The sequence below is a fragment of the Pinus tabuliformis genome, chromosome 5_1 (genome assembly GCF_031772625.1).
Source record: "Pinus tabuliformis cultivar Carrire ecotype Pingquan chromosome 5_1, CPIR1, whole genome shotgun sequence".
In the NCBI taxonomy this organism is placed as follows: Eukaryota; Viridiplantae; Streptophyta; class Pinopsida; order Pinales; family Pinaceae; genus Pinus; species Pinus tabuliformis.
The window spans coordinates 566300966-566317668 of record NC_142305.1 but is presented as its reverse complement, the minus strand read 5'-3'; the positions used below and the strand labels follow the sequence as shown (position 1 = coordinate 566317668).

The 16703-nt window shown below is 40.3% G+C and overlaps 1 pseudogene; it reads left to right on the top strand.

Annotated features, from left to right (window-relative positions):
* The first annotated feature begins 3358 nt into the window (after positions 1–3358).
* LOC149166085 (UDP-glucuronic acid decarboxylase 2 pseudogene) lies at positions 3359–16093 on the top strand (annotated as a pseudogene).
* The last annotated feature ends 610 nt before the right edge of the window (positions 16094–16703 follow it).

Sequence of the window (16703 nt, the reverse complement as noted above, 5' to 3'; positions counted from 1 at the left end):
GTGGTTGTGGGGTAGTCATTAAAATTTCCCCAACAAGATTTACTATTTCTTTTTGAATGGTGGAATTGGTTCAAGTTGTTGGGCAAAGGTAGTGGCATTGTGGGGGTTACTCCTAAGTGTTGTCTGGCTGGATATTGACTCCTTGAAAGAGGTTTTCTATTCGTTGTCTGTCATTGAGAGGTTGTAGGGGCAGAATGCCCTCCAAGTTCTTCTGTTATTCCATGGGATGGATCCAATTTTCTTGCTTCATTCTTTTTTTGCGACATTTCTTTTCTCCATATCTATAAGGAGAAGAATATGGAAGCGAATGTTGGGTCTAAAAGAAGGGTTTCCCTTTTGCCTCGCATAATTTTTTTCGTACTTTGATGGATCCATCTCACAAGAGAGCTCTTTTGAGTTCTAAGTACTGGATGTTTGTTCCCCTATTTTTTCCTCATAATTTTGGCTTTGAGTGGGCAGAGTTTTCAAATATTGTATGCAGTGTATTCACTTAGTATTTTCTCTGTAAATTCCAATGTTGCATTAATCGTTATTGGGATAATATCGACACAAGGAAAAAATCAGAAAAATCATATTTATCGGGAAAAAATCAGGAAAAAATCGTTTGGTACAAAAATATTCATTTTTGTTTTCATTTTTTTCCAATTTTTTTAATATCTAGACCATTTACAACATAAAATAAATACATTGACACATAAATATGATAAAAGAACTAATATATAAGATGTTTAATATCATTTCTAGTGCTAAAATCACACATAACAATGAATCATGTCCTGAATAGTAAGTCCTGACTACTGAGTCCCAACTCAACCTCAAAATATCAACAAAAAATATAATAATGTATCTCATATCATGAGTGATAATGTCATATACAATGAAATGAACCAAATAACTAAAGGCTAATACTACTGATTTCCTTTGCCCCTTTAGATATAGATGTCTGTGGAGTTGGCAGGCCGCAGTAGACTATGGAGTCCGTTGTGCTCTAGAAGTTGAAGAACTAGGAACTACAGGAGGTAGACCATGTCCTCTAAGTGTGACAAGGGTAACTTGGGTCACCTCTTCCTCCTCAATTTTCTTTTTTAATTTTTAATTTAATTTTTATTTTTTTTCATGATTTTCCCCCTAAAATATCGCGATTTTTTCGAAAAAATTGAAATTTTTTTTTTTCCTACTCGCGATATCGCGATATTCTCGATATGATCATTTCTAAGGTCAAGGATGATAAAAAACAATATTCTCGATATGGTCATTTCTAGTGTCAAGGATGATAAAAAACAACCCGTTAATAAACACCATTATATTCCAGCAAAAATCATCAAGACAATCCAAAGATAACATTGACACTGGCATGTTCTTCCACTTGAGTCGAGGACGATAAAATAATCAACTTGTTTATATACACCATTCTATTCAAGCTAAAATCATTAAGACAATGCAAGCATAACTTTGAAACTACCATGTTTTTCCACTTGAAATTTGGTCCATGTCATCTTTGCTCAGGGACCATGTCATCTTTTTGTATTATTCTAATGCTAATCTTCTTTGTGTTGTTCTTATATTAGTTTTCTCCGTATTGTTTCTATATGTTAATTTTCTATATATCATTCCAATTTTATCTTTTCATTAAATCGACGATCAAAACCAAATCAAGGAAATGAACTTGTTTATAGGCACCATTTTATCTGAGGGAAAAGCAATCATTAAGACAATTCAAAGATCACATGGAAACTTCCCGGTTTTAAAATTAATTGATGAACATGTTTATAAACAATATCCAATCGAGGGAAAAAAATCATTAAGACATTTCAAGGATTACTTTGGAACTTCCAAATTTTATATTAATTGATTTCTCTTCATATATTATATATTATAGAGCAAATTATGCGTAGATGAGTCAATATGATATTGTTACACGTCCCGGGCATAAAGAATCCTTCCTTTTAAAGATTGGCACTCATATAGAGATTAAAACTAAAATAAAATAGGATAACGTTATAACAATATGTCACTAATATCGGAATCAGCGGAATAGTTCCTGAAGCAAATTTCCTATCCCAAAAATCCCCATCTTACCTTCGTCACAAACTGTGGTCGGAATCCTAACAACGAGTTTTGATTTTTCATTTGCTTGCAATGATCTACAAGCATTGTAGGGGAGATTTCCACTTTGATTAATTATGGTATACATTCAGTTGAAAATAATTAATATTATTTTGTATTATGGAGAAATGGTTACACAAGTTGTAACATATCTCCTTAGTTTAGGATTTGTTCCTAGAGTTTAGGAGTCTGGTTGCAACTTCCTGAGTTCTAGTAATATACTTAATGATGTAATTGCTCATTTGATGAATGTAGAGTGTACGGAGAGAGTTCTCTTTGTTTAAGTGCAGTTTCCAAGTGCGGTACTCACCTGTAAGCTATAACTCCTTTTTCAATTCAAGTATGATTTTTATCTTGGTATCAGAGCACAGAGTAGGGATAGCCTTAATTTTTTTTTAGGATGCATCAACGATTACAGAACTATAGTGGCGGTGGAGTGTACAGAAGCATACGTAGAATCAGGTGGACTGCAGTAACAACTGAAGACAGGTCTCAGATGATTGATCATCTCTGAGCGGAAAATAGGGTTGGCGCGGTTTTGTCGCGAACAGTCGTGCCATTTTGAGCGGAAGAAAGGGTTGGCGTTGTTTATTAAGGAACAGTCGCGCCATTTGGCGCTGTTTTGAGAGTGATAGTCATGCCAGTGCACCAGAAAGTGCTGTTGGCACAGAAAATCAAGCCTTAATTGCGCCAATTTCGTAAGACGTGTTGATTTTGTTTTTGGCGCGGATCTTTCTCTGTCGAGTAGCGCCAGCATCTTTCTCGGTGGAAAATCTACAAATTTTTACAGATCAGCCTTGCCCGGTGGTGGCACTTTGAAATTTCAGAGCTGTTCAGTGGTAGCAGATCGAAGTTGCCTAGTGGTGGTGCATTGAAGTTCCTGATCTACTCGGTGGCAGCAAATCGGATTTGCCCGGTGGTGGCGCATTGAAGTTCCTGATCTACTCGGTGGTAGCAGATCAGATTTGCCCGATGGTGGTGCATTGGAGTTCCTGATCTACTCGGTGGCAGCAGATCGGATTTGCCCGGTGGTGGCGCATTGGAGTTCCTGATCTGTTCGGTGGCAGCAGATCGGATTTGCCTGGTGGTGGCGCATTGGAGTTACTGATCTGTTCGAAGGTAGCAGATCGGATTTGCCCGGTGGTGGCGCATTGGAGTTCCTGATATGTTTGGTGGCAGCAGATCGGACTTGCCCGGTGGTGGCTCATTGAAGACTTATTAATCAGAGGATCAGAAATTTTATCAGTCCAATATGAATAACAGTGATGAGTACTCTCTTAAGCCAGAAAAGATGTGGTCTATTATCAGGCCAGTAGATTATTTGCTTAGGGAGCAACGGCTGCTGTTTATTTTGATAAGAATCGCCATCGCATCGACTTTCTTTATCCTTCAACCTGGTTTTTTGGCTTCTAATGTCAATGAAAATGGAAGGTTTGTGCCCAACAAACCTCATTGGGTTGTTTATGAGACTCTCGTTTCTTGGTTTGCTCAGTATCATTCGGGTTCGATGGTGAATTCGGGGGCTAAAGTGCCCCTAGGTTTGAAGAGAAAGTCCCTACGAGTTGTCGTGACGGGTGGAGCTGGCTTTGTTGGCAGTCATCTACTTGACAGGCTCATGGCAAGAGGCGATAGTGTTATTGTTGTTAAAAAGTTCTTCACAGGAAGGAAGGAGAATGTTTTGCATCATTTTGGCAATCCGAGGTTTGAACGGATAAGGCATGATGTTGTGGAACCCTTAGTTTTGGAGGTTGATCAGATCTACCATTTGGCTTGCCCCGCTTCCCCTGTGCATTACAAACACAATCATGTGAAGACCATCAAAACTAATGATGTGGGAATCTTGAACATATCTAGACTTGCTAAGCGTTTGGGGCAAATGTTGAGGCTCGGATTGCTCGAATTTTCAATACATATGGTCCACGAATGTACCTTGATGGTCGAGTTGTAAGTAATTTTGTTGCTCAGGTGCGCAAAGAGCCTTTGACAGTCTATGGAAATGGGAAACAGACACGGAATTTCCAGTTCGTTTCTGATCTGGCTGAAGGCCTTATGTGACTTATGGAGGGCAAACATGTTGGTCCTTTCAATCTTGTGAATCCTGGGGAATTTACAATGTTAGAACTAGAATAGGTTGAAGAAGGAAAGGATGACTCTAACAGTGATTGGGAAATTCCATTGCTAATGGAAGAAAACAGTAAGAAAGATGAAGAGTAGGAGCAGAAACAAGAAGAAGAAGTAACAGGAAATGTAATCAATAATGCAAGCCCAAAAAAGGCTGAAATAGACAGATTTGAGGTAAGTCCCCTGCCAAGGAGATCAAGTAGGAATACTCGATTACCTTCTAAATTGAAAGACTATGCATTAATGTCAAAGTTTTTAAACATTGTAGAACCTGCAAATTATGAGGAAGCAAGTAAATCTGATGCATGGAGGGCTGCAATGTATGAGGAAATAGAATCAATAAACAGAAACCATACTTGGGATTTGGTTGAATTGCCTGAAGGTAAAACCCCCATAGGATGAAAATGGCTGTATAAACCAAAAATAAATGCAGATGGGAGTATAGAGAAACTTAAAGCTAGATTGGTAGCAAAGGGTTACTCACAGCGAGAGGGAATAGATTTCGATGACAGCTTTGCTCTTGTAGCCAAATTAAACACCATTAGAATACTAATTCCCTTAGCAACAAAACACAAATGGCAGCTACACCAGCTAGATGTTAAGTCTGCATTTCTGAATGGTGACTTGAAGGAAGAAATTTATTTAGTACAGCCTGAAGTTTTTGTGAAAAAGGGGCAGGAACATCTTGTGTGTAAATTGAAAAAGTTATTTTATGGTTTAAAACAGGCACCCAGGTCGTGGTATGAGAAAATTGACTCTCTTTTTTTCAGCATGGCTTTCATAGGAGCTTGAATGATCCAAATATGTATACCAACTTTAATAAACATAGGCAAATTATTTTGATTTCTTTGTATGTAAATGATATGATCATAACAGGGAATGCTAACAATCTGATCAAAGAAATCGGATGTCACAAGTGTATGAGATGGAAAGACCTCGGAAACCTTCATTATTGCTTGGGATTGAAGGTATGGAAAGACTCTGGACAAACCTTTCTTATTCAAGGGAAGTATGCCAAAAGCTTGCTGGAAAGGTTCAGAATGGAGCAGTGCAGATCAACAGCAACACCATTACAACAGAACTTAAAGTTGAGCAGTGACGACGGTACTAAAGAGGTGGATGCTACCATGTACAAACAGCTAGTTGGCAGTTTGATATATCTGACTACAACTAGACCAGATTTGACGTATTCTGTTAGTGTTTTGAGCCAGTTCATGTCAAAACCACTCGAAAATCACTGGGTCGCAGCAAAAAGTGTGTTGAGGTATCTTAGTGGTACTAGTAATTATGGCATTTTGTATACTGACACTTCTGACGTTATTTTAGCAGGTTTTTCAGATTCCGATTGGGCAAGTAACTTGAATGATCGAAGATCTATCACAGTTTATGCATTCAGCATTGGATTCGGGGTCATAGCATGGAGCAGCAAAAAGCAGAGCACTGTAGCTCTGCTTCATCGAGAGAAACTACAGTCAAAAGAGATATGTGTTGAATATTGTAAAACTTGTGATAACATGGCTGATATGTTTACTAAGCCTCTTGGGCGTGTAAAGTTTGAATTGTTTAGAGGGATGCTAGGAGTTTAGAATAATCCTTTCTCCATTAAGGGGGGGAGTTGAAAATAATTAATATTATTTTGTATTAATGGAAAAATGGTTACACAAGTTATAACGTATCTCCTTAGTTTAGGATTTGTTCCTAGAGTTTAGGAGTTTGGTTGCAACTTCCTAAGTTCTAGTAATGTACTTAATGATGTAATTGCTCATTTGATGAATGTAGAGTGTACGGAGAGAGTTCTCTTTGTTTGAGTGCGGTCTCCAGGTGCGGTACTCACTTGTGAGCTGTAACTCCTTCTTTTTCAATTCAAGTCTAATTTTTATCTGATTCAATCTTGATTAAATTCATAAAAACATTTACCCTTGAAGAAATTGGATCTTCCGTGCTCATATTAAATTTGTATTTAATTATGTTGGTTTTAAATAACTCGCCAAAGGCGTGCTCATCGCATAAATCTACATGGAAGAGCTTCAGGCTCTCTGCAGCTCCGATATGGGAGAGCAGAGGCCTAGCTTTTGTTGCGTTTCCGGTGGGCGGTTTTATGATCAGAAACTAATAAGCTAACCAGAGCAAGAGCAATGGAGGGAAAATATATGAAATCATTGTCACGTGGGTCTCTAAGGGTGGCGTTGACAGTGTAGCCTTTCTTGAGGAGATTCTTGACTAGCCATGATCCAATGTACCCTCCTGCTCCTATAACGCACACCTTCACGCCCAATCTACCTTCTTTGCTTTGCATTTTGGTGCACATGAGCTCCCCTGCCAAAGCTTTTACCTGTCAAAGGAGTTTGGCCTTCTCCAAAACGGAAGGACATAACCGGCCTGAGTTTGATCAGCCTTATCCATGAGTTGAATATAAACTTTAATATATCCAGCGCTGAACAGTGTAAAGGCTCAGAATTTATTGAATGGTTCTCCATCCAGCCTTCTATATTAATTCCTCTAGTCTTTCAATTACAACATGCCCAAATTAGAAAGAAGTAAAAATATTGAAACTAAGCCATCCGACTATCCAGCTACAGCGAGGTAAGATCCAGTTTAACAATTAATCCATGTATTTCCCATGTTATGATGAGGTCATTATCCCTCAAAAATTTCATGGTCACTCTATTAAATATACTGAGTCAAATATAATGTATATCATAACACAAATTAAACACACAAAATTTTTCGTTATCACTCTATTAAATATACTCAATCATATATCAGGTTGGAAAGATAGAGGAGGCAACATACAAATTAAACATACAAAATTTCCCATGTTATGACAAAGTCATCATCTTTCAAATTTTTCATTACCATTCTATAAAATATATTCAATCATATATCATGTTGGAAAAGTAGAAGAAACAAAACATAAATTAAACACACAAGCTGCCGTTCTTCTATTGATCATACAAAATTTGATTATTACAATGAACCCGGTGGGGATATTTAAACCTTTTTCTACTAGCGAGTAGCATAAAATAATTTGACATGCAACCATAAATTAAATTTGGCTATGAATAAACTTGACTTGACTCTCTAAATTTAACCAACTCTTCATAAGTGACTGTCCTGGATACACAGATGTTCTGATACTAATTTGTTGGAAAGATAGATGATGTTGTGATACTAATTTGTTGGAAAGACAGATGAAGCAAAACACAAATTAAACACACAAAACACGAGTTGTGGCGCTTTTATTGATTACACAAAACTTTATTATTACAATAAACCGAGCGAAAGATATTTAAATATTTTTCTACTAGCCACTCGCCTAAAACAACTTGACATGCAACCACACTATAAATTTTATTATAACTAAATTGAACTTAACTCTTTAAATTTACCCAACTATTCATATGTAAGTAATTAACTTATTTTAACGAATCACTCTCCTGTACACACCCCGGGATAAAGCTTCTCCATTGTAATTGATCGATCACTCATGCTCCATTTAATTTTATTTTAGAGAATTCTGGAAACCATAGGAAAATAACATTTTCGGAATGGTTCTTCTCTAATTATGGTAAATTACAATATACCATCAACTTCTTGTTTCTAACATTGCAGAACAGATCGGAGCATAAGTACTCCCACACGAAGGAAGATTCGGAAATCACCGGCAACCGACCTTCACTTCACTTCTTTATAAGTAACCATGCGTAGTTATGTCTATCTTTATACCTGTTATGCTCTTAACCTGCAAAGCGATACCCAAACATAGAATTTGTGAAGAAAAGATACCGAGAACACAAAATATGCGAAGAAAATATACCCAGAGCACAGAATAGCAATGATTTTATTATCCAGAGAGAAATGTTCACAGGCCTCTTCGAGGGGGCAACCTCCAATAGAGCAGAGCTCGATTACAAAACAAGACACAATGCTCCTCGCAGGGAGTCTCTATCCTTTATATATGACTCATACATGCAATACCACGAGCCAATATCGTGGATTTTATTAATACCATCTATCTAATACTACCGCCCATTTACCATCTAACTAATACTACCGCACATTTGCAACTAACTGTGGTCCCGTCATTAATTGCGGGTTAACCACTTACAATTATTAATATGGGCTTTATTGACTCTTGACTATGACGTGATCCCATGACGTAAATAAGGGGGTTAGGGTGGGACCCTAACATGCCCTCCCCCTTAAGACTAGCCTTGTCCTCAAGGCTGAAGCTGCGGAAACTGCTGAACAATAGCGGCTAGTTCCCAAGTTGCATCTTCCGGCGAGGTGTCTTTCCATTTGACTAGGACCTCCTTAATCACGCGGCCACGCAGGTGCTTGTCTCGTGTGTCTAGAACCTGTTCAGGTTGAAGCCAGATTGATCCTTCTTCATCCAATTCAGGTAGACTGGTTTGAACTCGGCAATTGTTCCCAATCACTTTCTTGAGGCACCATACATGGAAAACTGGGTGGATTTTTGCTGTAGGTGGCAAAGCCAGCTTGTAAGCCACTTCTCCAATGCGCTGAAGTACTTGATATGGTCCATAGAATTTTGGAGAGAGCTTTTGACAGCCCTTGTCTTTGAGTGATGTTTGCTTATATGGTTGCAGCTTCAAAAAGACCTGATCCCCTTCTTGAAATTGGTGCTCTGAGCGATGTTGGTCAGCCTGTTGCTTCATACGGTTCTGAGCTTGATGAAGATTCTCGCGCAAGTGGGCCAGCATGGTTGCACGGTGTTGTAAGAGTTGATCCACTGCTTGTACTTTGGAGCACCCTGTGAGATAAGAAGTAGGGGACGACGGAAGTTGTCCATAGACTGCTTCATAGGGAGTCATTTTGGTGGTGGCATGATAGTTGGTGTTATACCACCATTCCGCCAGAGGTAACCACTGAGCCCAAAGGTGTTGTTTTTCTGAAGTGAAACACCGAAGGTAGGTTTCTAGACATTTGTTGACGGCTTCGGTTTGACCATCTGTTTGCGGATGATATGAAGTACTGAGTTTGAGTTGAGTGCCTTGTATTCTGAAGAGCTCCTGCCAAAAATTACTGGTGAAGATTGGGTCGCGGTTGGACACAATCGAAGTGGGCATGCCATGCAATTTGAAGATTTGATCCATGAAAGTTTGAGCAACCAAAGTAGGTGTGAATGGTTGGGGTAGAGCGCAGAAATGAGCATACTTCGATAGTTGGTCCACAACCACCATGATGACTGATTTGTTCCCAGACTTTGGAAGACCTGTAATGAAATCCATGGAGACCTCCATCCAAATTGACGCCGGAATGGGCAATGGTTGTAATGTGCCTGGTGTGTTGACAGTTTCCCCCTTGTGGCGTTGACAGATGTCACATTCTGCTACAAAAGTAAGGATGTCCTGTTTCATGCCGGTCCAAAAAAATGATCTTCTGGTGCGAGCGTATGTCTTCTGAAAGCCCGAATGTCCTGCAATGGGAGAGGAGTGCAATTCTTCCAAAAGGCGACTTTTGAGGGTGGATGTTGGTGATATGACGACTCTGTCCTTGTAGCGAAGAATATCATTCTGCCACGAGTAGCCCTTGCTGGAATTAGGATCTGCCTGTAATTGAGAAATGAGTTGGGAGAGCTCAGGATGTGAAAACCATTCCCCGCGAGCCTCTTCAATCCAGTCTGGAATGGGGAGGGATATTGTGAGCAGAGTACTTTCCTCCTCAAATTGGCGTGACAATGCATCTGCTACCCTGTTGTCTTTCCCTTTCTTGTAACTGATCTCATAATCATAACCCAGCATTTTGGCTAACCATTCATTTTGTTGGAGGGAAGATAGGCGTTGCTCCGAAAAATATTTAAGACTGTGATGATCTGTGCGGATTTGGAAACTTCGCCCCAACAAGTAAGGTCGCCAGGTCTCAACTGCATGTAAGATGGCCATCATTTCCTTCTCATAGGTAGATTGGCCCAAGTTCTTCCCACTTAGTTGTTGGCTGGTGAAGGCCACTGGTCGCCCTTCCTGCATTAAGACTGCTCCAATACCTGTTTCCGAAGCATCAGATTCAATGACAAATGTTTTGGTGAAGTCCGGTAGTGCTAAGACCGGAGTGGAACACATGGCGGTTTTGAGAGCGGTAAATGCCTGTTGTGCTTCTTCGTTCCAGAAGAAGGAATTTTTCTTGAGAAGTTGCGTCAGGGGCTTCGCTATGCGGCCATAGTTGCGGACAAATTTACGATAATAGCCTGTGAGACCCAAAAATCCTCTCAAGCTTTTCAAGGTCTTAGGTTGAGGCCATTCTTGCATTGCCTGGATCTTTTTGGGATCAACCTTGACACCTTCACGGCCCACAATGTGGCCTAAATACTCAACTTCTTCCATGCCAAACGCACACTTAGACATTTTGACAAATAGTTTATGCTTGCGGAGCAGTTGCAAGAGGATATCTACATGCTTAAGATGTGCCGCCCAAGTGCCACTATAGATGAGGATGTCATCGAAGAAGACCAGGACAAATTTTCTGAGATATGGTCTGAGGAGGTGATTCATAAGGCTCTGAAAAGTAGAGGGGGCATTACAGAGACCAAATGGCATGACCAAGAACTCATAATGGCCTTCACGAGTTCTGAAAGCTGTCTTGGGAATGTCAACTTCCTTCATGCGAATTTGGTGGTAGCCTGAGCGAAGATCCAATTTAGTGAAGAATTGAGCCCCATTGAGTTCGTCCAGCAAATCGTCAACCACTGGGATGGGAAATTTATCTTTGACTGTTAACTTATTGAGGGCCCTGAAGTCTGGACACATCCGCCACTCCCCATCTTTCTTGAGGACCATGACGACTGGAGATGAGTAAGGACTAATACTAGGACGAATGACACCTGCTTCCAACAATTCCTTGATGATTTTTTCTATTTCATTCTTTTGGGTGAACGGATGTCTGTATGGCCACACATTTGGGGGTTGGGCCCCTGGGACCAATGTGATGCTATGATCATGTTCCCCTCGCGAGGGTGGAAGTTCATGAGGTTTGTCAAAGACCGTCCGATGTTTATTCAAAATCTGTTGCATCTCAGGATGAATTGGCGAAGACATGGTATCTACTACCTGGATGGCATTAAATTGAGCTACTACTCCATGATGGCCCTTTTTTAACAATTTTTCCATACGATGCGAGCTTATGATAAAAGAGGCTCCCGCTTGTAGCCCACGGAGGGTATGTGTGTAGTCGTTCTGCTTAAAACTCATATATAACTCCTGGAAATCCATTGTGATTGGCCCAAGAGTGCGGAGCCATTCCGCACCTAGGACAATGTCGCAACCCCCCATGTGTATTGCAAACATGTGGGTTTTCAATTGATAATCCCCCATTTGAATTTTGACATTTTCACAGCGACCTTCACATTTCATTGTGCCTCCATCTGCAATCTGGACTTGGAAGTTAGAAACTGCTCGGACATAACAATGTGCTGCTTCAGCGATCTTTTGGTGGATGAAATTATGGGTACTTCCACTATCAATCAAAACTATTACTGGCCGATGTTTAAGAAAACCCCTGATTTTGGGAGTTTGAGGTGAAGAAATTCCTGCCAATGCATGTAGCGAAATCATTGGTTCATCAGATACCATCTCCTGTTGGTTATCTTCTTCGGTCGCCTCTGGTTCCTCAAGTGGTGGATCTTCCTTGGTGGAGCTGTAGTCAGTGGCATCTATTTGAAAAAACTTGTGCTCTTTGCATTTATGACCCGGGGAATATTTTTCATCACAGTAGTAACATAGTCCTTGCTTCCTTCTTTCGGCCATTTCTGCAGGTGACACTTTTTGAATCTTAAGTGTTTGGGTCATATTGGGAGCCTGTGATGGACGACCTTTAGTGGTAAAGTTGGGGCGGCTGGATTGAGCTGTTAATGCCCGTTCCACCTTACGGGCTACCTGGCAAGCCTCGTTCCATGTGGGGGGGTGGTGGAGTAGAACCTGAGCTTTGATGGCTTCTTTAAGACCACTGATAAAGCATTCCATGTAGAATTCATCTATGAGACCCTTAGTGCGGAAGGCTAAGGCTTCAAAAGCGGTAATATATTCATCCACTGTACCCGTCTGTCGGAGCTTAGTGAGACGCCCCAAAAAAGAGTCTTCCTGTTCAAAGCGATTTCGAAGAGCTTTGGTAAATTGGCCCCAATTCTGAAATTGTCCATTGCAACGCTGATACCATTCCTTCCATTGCCATCGTTCACTGTCCAAGTACATGGTGCCCACCATAAGCTTAGTCCCCTCATCTATGATATGATTCAATTGAAAATACTGCTCCATTTGTGCTAGCCATGCGGACGTGTGAGAACCGTCAAATTTATGCATATCCAACTTGGGAGGTCTCTGATTGGGTGGTGGATGGGTGTGCCAGACGTGAGGAGAGTGGCTAGACTCCCCCTCATGGTATTCATGACCCTTATACGCCTCCTCGTGGGCTGGCTCCTTGCCCTTGTCCTGTAGTAGGCAATCTAATCCTTTAAGATGATTTTCGATCCTTTCCACCGCAGAGTGGAGGGAGTGCACATCTTCTTCTATTTTTTCTATCCTTTCATTGGCCATTGCTTGAGCGCGAGTTTCTACCATACACCCGTCTGACGAAAATTTGGGACCGCCGAAATTTTTTTACTAAGAATTGAATGGTACCACCTTGCTCAGCTCGTCGTCCTGATTCTGATGGGCTAGGTCACCAATAAGCGCCCTGGAAGATCTCAGACTCGGTTTTTTTTTTTTTTTTTTTTTTTTTTTAGAAAACTCCTAACGGAGTTTTACTCCTTTTTGATCAATACTGCAGTCGCCAAATCCTCAAAATGTCAATGCCACCAAAAGTCCTGCAAAAATTATATCCAGGTACAGGAACCCTTTCCAACTACTCCGATCTGGCGAATCTGGGAGATCTGAATGGTGGAACAACTGCTGCTGCTGATCTGGAATATCCGATCTGGTGGATCTGAGAGATCTGAATGGTGGAACAACTGCTGCTGCTGATCTGGAATAGATGATGTGTGATCCCTCGAGAGAAAGGGAACTATGGTCTTGGGGAGTGTCAGGTGTTACAGATCGCAATATACATAAGGGTCTGACAGTAGTACTCGGCCCAATGTTTCAGGGCTCTAACTAAGGAGGATCGACCGTACCCTTAGCCGTACAACCCGACTACCCTATCGTACGGGCGAGTAATCTCTATGAGCGCTGTTCTCGGTGTACTGTAGCCACAATATGGCCGAAGTTTTATCTATGGCGAGGTTTCAAGGGAGCTAGGGGGCTTCCTATATACCCAGAGGGTACGTGGAAGACAGTCCGTGCGCGGTTCTGTCTAATGCGCTACTACTCGAAGGGGTACCCACAGGGGTTACAAGGGAGTCCAACAGACGTGACCACCTCTTGTATTTCCTGCGTGCATGCCTCCCCAAATCCGCAGGTTTATGCGCTTAACAACAGATCCCGTGGTTTAAAGACGCCGGAACACGTCTCTAGCCTAAAAAAATTTTGCAAAAATTTGGAGATCCCACCGAGCCCTGGAAAGTGCTCTGATACCACTTGTTATGCTCTTAACCTGCAAAGCGATACCCAAACATAGAATTTGCGAAGAAAAGATACCGAGAACACAAAATATGCGAAGAAAATATACCCAGAGCACAGAATAGCAATGATTTTATTATCCAGAGAGAAATGTTCACAGGCCTCTTCGAGGGGGCAACCTCCAATAGAGCAGAGCTCGATTACAAAACAAGACACAATGCTCCTCGCAGGGAGTCTCTATCCTTTATATATGACTCATACATGCAATACCACGAGCCAATATCGTGGATTTTATTAATACCATCTATCTAATACTACCGCCCATTTACCATCTAACTAATACTACTGCCCATTTGCAACTAACTGTGGTCCCGTCATTAATTGCGGGTTAACCACTTACAATTATTAATATGGGCTTTATTGACTCTTGACTATGACATGATCCCATGACGTAAATAAGGGGGTTAGGGTGGGACCCTAACAATACCCCTCCTGCGGAATATATTTTTGGGCCTTGGCCTGGCAGTCAAAGGCAGATGACTTCATATTAAATCACCATTTTTATTTTTCATCCTGATTGAAAATAAATCGCCGCGTATAAATCTCCTCATGTAGCTAACTTTTCTCTATTTATCAATGCTACCCATTAATTAAAAATTCTAAATCTTAACAAATTGATCAGCGGCCATATTGCCCATTTTAGTTGGCATTGTCTACTACTATTGACATCCCACAACATCTGAAAATGTAATCTAAGGGCGGATCATTGTAGACATTATGAGATCTCTTGGAATGGAGGTTCATGCACTAATACGAGGGAAGATGTTTTGGATTTTGGGGGATTTTTCTAGATTTTCAAAAAAAATTGTTGATTGGTATTATATATGTCTATGAGGATTCACACGTCATTGTTGAGGAGATGTTCTTTAATACAAATTTTTATCTCTCGCCTCATTTATTGGGTATCTCAGATATAATTTTTTAGAGGATTTTTTGCGTTTATCACTTTCTAATACATTTATGGAAATCTAATAATGCAGAATCTCTGTCCAAAAAAAACATTCCAGTACATCTATTCGAAATCTAATGTGATTGCAGACTCTTTATGTTAGCCTCACTCTCTTAAAAACAATTATAAATCCTAATAAAATAATTAATTAAATTAAATCATGAGAGTTAGTTCCTCAAACTAGGGAGTTTAGTTAGGAGGAGAGATTCTCTCCAACTAGTTCTCCTAAGTTAGTGTGTAGTTGAGAAATTATCTCAACGAAAGGTGTCTAAGATAGCATGCACTATATTGAGACACTATCTCTCAACTATTTATTTGTAACATTACATTCAATTATTTTAAATGAGAGAGAATACCTTAGGAAGCCATGAGGCTGAAGCCTTATCCGCCAATATTTTATGTGTGGTTTATTATGTGTTGTTTATATATTTGTCTGAGTTAATTTCATTTTTCAATATGTTGTATCAGGGCCTGGTTTAGGCTTCATGTTTCCCCATTCATATTCAACATTGTGTAAGGTTGTATTGAACCCGTTGGTGATCCCGTGCCATGGGAATTGTGTTGGCGAGGCACATAATTCAATAGAAATTATTGCACATAGAAGGAGCATTGTCACTCTGGGAAAGAAGTTTGTTGAGGCCAGGAGAAAGCCATTGCTTGCACCTGAGAATTGACTCGTGGGTGCGAAGGAGAATTAATTCTGATTGTTTATCTGCAAAATTTGTTTTGTGTGGAGCGTGGACAACATTTGACTGTGGGTAGAGAAATCTGCTATTACCTGTTGCTGTGTAATGAAGCATCCAATCGGACCTCTGGAGTCACAAAAGTTGTGGAAGGTGATCAAATATAAATCGATTTGGAACCCAAGCTATTCCTTTTGTCATTTCTGAGAAGCATCGATAGGCAACTGGAGACCATTTGTGTGCATTAAGCGGAGTAGAGGGTTATGAGTGTGAGCACAAGCTCCGCGCATAAATTTAATACCGGCTGTGAAGTCGTGGAAGTTTTCATAACACTAGATTGTATAATTTTGGCATGGAAGAGTCAGCTGAATTGCATAGGCCTGCATTAAAATCAAATTTGGAGCTATGAAGCAGAAGCGTGGACTCTTTCCTGGCAATGAATTATGAATTTTCTGATCAATGTCAGTGTTAACATTCTTGTGTGTAGGAACCCAGAAGAGGCAGAGCTTTGTGTCATAAAAACGTATTTAAGAAATATCAATACGATTTTCTCTATATACAGATTGTCCACAGCAAACTGGAGAAAATTCGTGGATCCTGAGAACAGATCCACGCTTTCCCACATCGTGGAGGTGGACACCGTGAATCGAACCCTTGACCTGTGACGAATGTGAGATTAGATAACCGGGGTTTCTGTGCAAGAATCGAAAGGGAAAGAGATTTGGTTTTGTTCTGATGTTTAGACGGGATGGATGTGTCAGCTAAGACCTCGGCATCCTCGCGCTCCTGCTACCTTGATTGAGAGAGTATTGTAGCCAATGCCCATTTTCGGTCAACCTCTTTTCTGGCTTCTCTATTCAGCATTTTGGCATCTACACCAATCTGAGGTATATGCAATTCTACAAATAATTCGTAGATCTGGTTAATCAATGATTTGGTAGGTTTGAAATCTGTGAGTGTATTATTGGTTGTTTGTTAAATTCGTTGAAAGTTTCTTAGTGAATGATGAGTGACTTATGTACTAGTCTGAGTCAATCGGTTTTATTGGAAGCGTTAATGTTCGGCTTCGCAAGGGGAAAGAGTTTGGATATTTGTGATAACTATAAAGGGATTCGAAGTTTGAAAATTTTTATGTGGGAGTTATAAGAGTACAACCATTACTATTGCAATACATCCTACATTCATATGTTTAACGAATTGTGTAGAGAAGTTTTATTGCATAATTCAGGTTGAAGATTTGTGCATCAATGAGCTAAGGAGGTTGAGTCAGTTTTT